Below are 7,854 nucleotides of genomic sequence, written 5' to 3' on the forward strand. Positions count from 1 at the left end.
CGGGGCGCCCGCCCCAGCCGCAGGGCTGCCCTGGCCAGGCAGCAGCCGCACGGTACCCCGGGGACCCCCCGGCCCGTTATCTCTGTACAGTCTGTACATTAGCCTTATCAGGAAAAGGAATGCCAGCACAAACCAGGGCATTTGCCCTAGCGAAGTTGGAAGCCACTGAAATGCCTCTTGCGAAAATCAGGAAGAGGAAGGCAGCAGCACCTGGTTTTATTTTGAATGTGCTTTCCTCACTTCCTTCTCTTTTGAAGGAGACAGGGATTAGTCACACTGTGCAGCCTCAGGCTACCTGTTTCACCTGCCAGTTTCTCCTTCCCAGTCCATGAACATGGAGAAGTTTCCCCAGAAGGCAGCTCAGAACAGGAGCCTGAGGTTGGATGTCCTGGATTGCTCCCAAGGTACTCTCTGGGGGTAGCCCCCCTGTCTGCCAAGATGCATCAGCCTTCCAAGGACATTCTGTTCTCTCTGATAAATCTCTGTATCTTGATAAATGCTGAAAAGGTGAAGCTGCCAGTCACCTGTGGCTCACGTATATGGCACTGCAAGACAGTAAAAGGGGATAATATGGAAAGGCAAGAAGGACACACAGGTGAAGAACAGCACTTTTAGTTGACTTAGAGGCAGGAATCTGAGGCCAGTATGAGTTAGCCAGCATAGAAAAAACACCGTTATGCAGAGCTCCCACAGTCCAACTTAACAGGACTACCATTCCTCCATTTACCAAACTAATTTATTAAATCTGTGGCACAGGCAGAGGATTTACATTGCTTGCTCTCCCATCCAGTATGTACAACTAGCCATGGATGTGTAAGAAGAAGGAGGGTCCTGTTTCTTATAGTATCACTGCAACACTCACATATCCTGCTGACCAAAGAAAGTGATAGATCCTGACCCCACAGAGAAAATACACCTTATACCTTACAGGGTATCTCCATGCCCTGTAGGTTCCCTCACCATCTCCCTGATGTATTTTCCATTGAGGTGTGGGAGAGAAAGGCTGTAGACCTGATTCAGTGTCCTGAGGACCCTCCAGCAGTCCGTAACAGAGGGCAGACAGGCCAAGGGGGCAGTAAAGACTCCTGGATCTTCTGAAGCTCCTGTCATTCAGGGTCAAACAAAGGCCATGTTTATGGGAAAGGCTCTCTGAGATAATCCTCAAAGGACAGCACCTCCCAGTTCCATGCCAAAGGGAACTTTATCTCCTGACTTATCCCACAGAATTAACTGTGGTAACTAATGAAAAGCCGTTACCAGTCCAGCCAGGCCCCAGATGCAGGAAGTCAAACATCAAGGGGGTCCTTCACCACAAAGGTTTTCAAGAAGATCCAGTGCCATCAGCAACAGCCACAATGTCACAGGACTTAACGAAACAGCACAATGTCTTTCTGTCAGCCTCCAAACAGACTGGTTTGTCCAAGCATCCGGACACCCAAGCTACAAAAAACAACACAGGGTAGCTAAAGGAGACACCCCAACATTATCTATAATCTTCAAATTTGAGTGCAAAGATGAACTTGTCTTGCCCATCTTTAACACAGAGCAGCAAGTGTATTTCGAAAACAAGCTCTACCCCACCCATCTGTAAAGAAGAAAAAGAAGTCACCAAAACAATAGTCTGAATACAGTATTCTCCCTCTGAGGAAGAAAGGAACAGCACGTGATGTGTAAAAACATCCTTTAGTGCATGTCTTGCAGAGAAACAACAGCTCTGGTAAGGGCACAGTAAAGCTGCTGTCACCATCACTCTGTGCCATTGGCAATGGCACCACCTGTTGTTGAGTCACCTGATGCATTCCACCAGCAGACACAACGTTTAATTATACTTTAATGATTCGGGCTGAAAAATTCTGTTTGCCTCAACAAATATTTTTATTTTACCACACTTCAATTTTCAGCCTTTCAAATAATTTCCATGATTAAGGACAGACTATTATTATATTCATAGAATCATAGAATCATTAAGGTTGAAAGGGACCTTGAAGATCATCTAGTTCCACCCCCCCTGCCATGAGCAGGGAACCCTACCACTAGACCAGGTTGCACAAAACCTCGTCCAACCTGGCCTTAAAAACCTCCAGGGATGGGGCATCAACAACCTCCCTGAGCAACCCATTCCAGTTCCTCACCACCCTTATAGTGAATAATTTCTTCCTAATTTCTAACTTAAATCTCCCCTCTCTCAGTTGAAAATCATTACGCCTTGTCCTATCACTATCTTCTCTGATGAAATGTCCCTCCCCAGCTTTCCTGTAGGCCCCTTCAAGTACTGGAAGGTGCTAGAAGGTCTCCCTGGAGCCTTCTCTTCTCCAGGCTGAACAACTCCAACTCTATCAGCCCTTCTTCATAGTAGAGCTGCTCCAGCCCTTTGATCATCTTGGTGGCCCTTCTCTGGACCCTCTCCAACAGGCCTGTATCTTTCTTGTGCTGAGGGCACCAGAACTGTACACAGCATTCCAGGTGGGGTCTGACCAGAGCAGAGCAGAGGGGCAGAATCACCTCCCTGGCCCTGCTGGCCACACTGATGCATTCCACCAGCAGACACAACGTTTAATTATACTTTAATGATTCGGGCTGAAAAATTCTGTTTGCCTCAACAAATATTTTTATTTTACCACACTTCAATTTTCAGCCTTTCAAATAATTTCCATGATTAAGGACAGACTATTATTATATTCATAGAATCATAGAATCATTAAGGTTGAAAGGGACCTTGAAGATCATCTAGTTCCAACCCCCCTGCCATGAGCAGGGAACCCTACCACTAGACCAGGTTGCACAAAACCTCGTCCAACCTGGCCTTAAAAACCTCCAGGGATGGGGCATCAACAACCTCCCTGAGCAACCCATTCCAGTTCCTCACCACCCTTATAGTGAATAATTTCTTCCTAATTTCTAACTTAAATCTCCCCTCTCTCAGTTGAAAATCATTACGCCTTGTCCTATCACTATCTTCTCTGATGAAATGTCCCTCCCCAGCTTTCCTGTAGGCCCCTTCAAGTACTGGAAGGTGCTAGAAGGTCTCCCTGGAGCCTTCTCTTCTCCAGGCTGAACAACTCCAACTCTATCAGCCCTTCTTCATAGTAGAGCTGCTCCAGCCCTTTGATCATCTTGGTGGCCCTTCTCTGGACCCTCTCCAACAGGCCTGTATCTTTCTTGTGCTGAGGGCACTGGAACTGTACACAGTATTCCAGGTGCAGTCCCACCAGAGCAGAATAGAGGGGCAGAATCCCCTCCCTGACCCTGCTGGCCACACTTCTTTTGATGCAGCCCAGGATGCAGTTGCTCTCTGGGCTCCAGCACACACTGACGGCTCATGTCGAGCTTTTCACCTACTACCACTCCCAAGTCCTTTTCCTCAGGGCTGCTCTCCAGCCATTCTCCCTGCAGCCTGTGTTTGTGCCTGGGGTTGTGCCAACCCAGGTGCAGGACCTGGCACTTGGCCTTGCTGAACTTTATGAGGTTGCACTGGCCCACCTCTCCAGCTTCCTCCTCATCCAGGTCCCTCTGGATGGCAAATATTTAAATACTGAAATATAATACTTACATTTAATACTTATATTTAAATACTTAAATACACTTCTTCTATTTAAACAGGGAGAGGACTTTCAGAAATTCCCAGAATGCCATCAAGGACCAAACTCCCAGCTGTAAGGAGAGAGGAGCTCAGAGCCAGCCTAGCACACAAATGAAATAAGAGCACGAACTGAAAAAGAAGCCAGTGAATCAGGCCTGTGTTGGCAAGCGTAGGAGTTAAGTTGCATTTCTATGTTGAACTGCTGTGCTGCCTCAAGAGAAGGCAAGTCCAGTAGTAGCAGTACCTCCACTTTAAAATAAGACAATTAGAGAGACTGATCTCCAAGCTGAACCTTAAGCCACACTGCCAGAGCAGAGAGTCCTGCAGGGAACACACAACCAACCCAACATTCACTGAATTGATCTAGTAGCTGTGGCTCAGAATCAGCCATGCCAGGTCTAAAGCCACCTTCTGCCAACCTTTTATGTGTTGTCAAAACCTGTTTTCCCTGCTCTCTTGAACAGCTTATTAGTTAGGGCTCTGCTGTGCAAATGCACACACCTGGTTTGCTTTTGCACTCTATCTAAACTACAAGGCAATGAAGCCATAGGAATGACTATGCAGGAGTTAACTCAGGTCAAAGCTGGTTGTCCTCAGGCTGAGCTAATAAAATAGGCTGGACTCTAACCATCACTTTCCTCTCAGGTATCTTTCCACACTTCCAGGAACACAACACACTAATATCTCCACATGACCTGCACAGAGCATGTCTAGGGAAATCCAGGCTTCCTGGCTCTGAATCCACATTACAAGGATGATGCTTCCTCAGGATCCAACCTGTCACTGCCCCTGACCTAAGAGGTCTTCTTGCTAAATGAGGTCTATCCAGAACACTTCCTTCCCGTCTATCCAGAACACTTCCTTCCCCCAAACTCTCATCTTTACAGTGGTCATACCTGCGCTCCCCTTGACAGACACCACCACTCTCACTCTCCCACAAAATAAGCTAGGCCTGAACAACAGCATCTCTTCAGCTACTTCAGGCCAAAAAAATTCTGAAACTGTGACCCTCATTTTCAGTAATGTGAGAATTCAGTTCCCATTTGCAACACTTAAAATCAGGCCACAGATCTGTTCCTTTTTATGCCTGCAGATGGTTGCTTCATCTGCCTACAGATGGTACCCTGAAGTCAAGGCAAGTGACTTTCATGCAAAACTCCAAGACTACTAATTGACAAAATCTGATACAAGATGAAATGTAATTTTCCAAGGAAAGACAGAAGGCTATACTTGTGGCAAAAATCCTTTATTAAACTAGATTTTGTAAATTCATTTTCACATTAGAAATTTTAAATGCAAATTACAAAACTGTATTTCAGTAAAAAATGAAAGTTACAGTTAACAGCAAAATTACAACTTTATACAAATAAAAAAAACCTTTTAAAATTTTAATTTAAAAATAGACATTTATATCTTCCAATGTACTGGTCCTAACAGCTTTTACAACTGGCAGCTGTAATACTAGATCTTTTCACATGCATATTCACATATAGTCATTTAATAACCTATACAGTTTATTCAGCTGAAACAGCATTAAGAGTTGGGCTTTGGTTGGGTTTTGTGAGTTTTTTAAGACAAGGTGATACTTGGGAATTGTGGTAAGTCAATTAGTTCTTCTTTGTTATAATGTTCATTCTCGATCCTTTCCTCAGCTCTGCAAAGAGGGCAATATTATTCTGGAAATGTGAATTGCATTTGAAGACAAAAGAAGCAGCAGCAGCAACGTAAAGTCTACGCATAATTACATTATGATCCTACTTTACCATTATAAGCAATACAATTATTCCCTTGTCTACCACCAGATTTTGTGGCAAGATTATATAACAATTTGGTTACATTTTACCTTCTCAAGTAAAGCCTTCTAGAACACATGTTTTGCTATGTAAAGATCTTCCCTGATGTCCTATGTATTCCCAACAGTGAGTTTCCAGATGTTCTAGTGATGTTCTAGGTTATTACTAGAGCATCTGGACATTGTTTAAATGGAGGTTCCCAAGTCACAATGGTTTCTAATAGCCACAAAAAATGCCAGTTAAACTTTGCCTGAAGTGTCCTTCAACAGACTTACAAAGACATTAAAATTTAAATAACATTCTACCACATACTGTTAAAAGCAAAAGCCAAAGGCATTGAAGTATTATCAAATTATCTTGAAATATTTTGTTAAAAATCACTTTTGCCCTTTCACAATCAACTAAAGTATATTTTTAAACACATGACTTAGCAGAACGACTTTCTTAATTCCTCCTCTGGGCCTTTTTTTTTTTTTTCCTTTACTGTAAGGTTACTCTTTAATGCTAATACAAGCATAAAATTTGGTATAAAAAATACCATTTTCCTAAATTAAAAATTTGGAGAAATGTTTTGTAGGAAAGAAACCAAAAGTTACGTATTAGAGGCTACCAGTCATCACAACCACATGTTGTTGAAGAACAGAATAAAAAGTAGTACACAAAATAGGTATTATAACAGCTGCACATTATCTCAAGAGTGCTGGTGGCATTACTGCTAAGAGTCTTTTTAATTAAAATTTAAAAATTATACAGAATGTACACAATACCTCAGGATTGTCACTGATTTAACGGCCAAAGACATCAGAAATGCTGGAAATTTTAAAATGAAACCTGCTTTGGAATACCATTTTGAAACAATTACATTTGATGTAATTCATCCCACTATACATTATAAAAACAGTCAAAGAAATAGAAGAAGTCTGGTGGTTTTTTTTTCTGGACAGTTTGGCAAGCAGCTCAAGGCATGGAGATCCTTACTAATAAAAGTCTACATCCTTTTTCTCTGTGCTTTGATCTTCTCTTCCATGCTATATCCAGCTCAACACAGCTTCTAAGCACATGCTTAAGAAAAAGGCTGAGCTCACAATATTCTCTCAGGCTAGAACTGCAATGCCTCACCTCGAGCTGCTGAAGGTGACAGAGGCTCTGTCACTAACTTCAATAAAGGCAAGATAGTTCTGCCCCAGTTACAATTTTAAACCATCATCTTCTATCAAAGTTCAGCTTGTAATCAAACCACTTATACTAGGTGAATGATCAACCCATAAGCAGACAAGGTATTCAGAGTACCTTAATGAACCTCAACCTGGGAAGTACTCCAAATTGCTCTTAGGGGGATGTACTCCCTCTGCTGACTTAGACTGGAGAAAACACTCTCCTAGTAAGAGGTGGAGCTGAGGTTTTGCCCTTAACATTTTTAATGCATTTATCGAAATAGGACTAAGAGATGAAAAAATAGTCTGGAGGAACACTGAAGTTCAGTGGGAACAGCTTCTTTTCTGAAGAGTCCTAGCCCTTTTCTAGAGACTGTTTATGCACTTTTTGTTCTTTAATCTCATTTGTCTGCTTGTTCTTGCATTTTTAGCTTGTGGCAACTTCAAGAACACCTCTGAGCACACTGGTTAGTGCATTTTCTGGGGAAGTGAAAGTCAAGTGCAATCATTGTCACCTTGCTAAGCTAGAAGAAAGGTAAAAAGCTGTGTTTCTCATCTCCAGCGTAAACCTGTCAACAACTAGATTATGATGAACAGATGAGCAAGACAACTTTTTCTGCTCATCTTTTGAACTGAAATCTAAGCTGTCTTTGTCCACGTTGGGAACAGTGTGAACATGCTGGGTGAATTAGGCCCTCCTCCACAACAACTCTAAGTGTCATCACTTCGCCTGTTTACAAGGGTGTAAAACTGTAGGGTTTGGGCACCCAGCAGCTCAACACACAACACTTCTGAGCATACATTGGGACCTTTGCTGGGCAACTCAGGTATCCAGGCCAACCAACAGAGACTATGCTTTAAAAAGCTGCCCCAGACAGCTGCACTTCCATTCGTTCTAAAGAGTAGCAGTAAGAAAAACCTGTTTAGGAGGAGAAGGAAGTTCCTTGGTCCCAGAGAAAGATCCTAGCTCCACTAAGGCAATTCCAGCACCTACAACCCTGGAGAGCTGATAGTCTGAACTGCTGTTTTGAGTCCAAGTGCCTAAATGACAGACCTTTTGTATTTCACTCTCTGGTTACCAGAGAAGCCCAGAAAAAAAGGGACACAATTCAGATGAAATAAGTACCCACAAAAATGATAAAACTTATTATGACACTATAATTCCAGTAAGATACAACTTTGATTAAATAATATTCAAGCTGCTCTTCCACTTGAAATTGCCATGAAAAGATTATTGTATCTGTTGAAGCATGACAAATTAATTTTTGAGTCTACTGTACCATTGCATTCACTGTGTATATATTACAGTAAATACAGATACTCAGGA

This window comes from Chaetura pelagica, unplaced genomic scaffold, assembly GCF_000747805.2.
Source record: "Chaetura pelagica isolate M959 unplaced genomic scaffold, ChaPel_1.0 scaffold189, whole genome shotgun sequence".
NCBI classification, from domain to species: Eukaryota; Metazoa; Chordata; class Aves; order Apodiformes; family Apodidae; genus Chaetura; species Chaetura pelagica.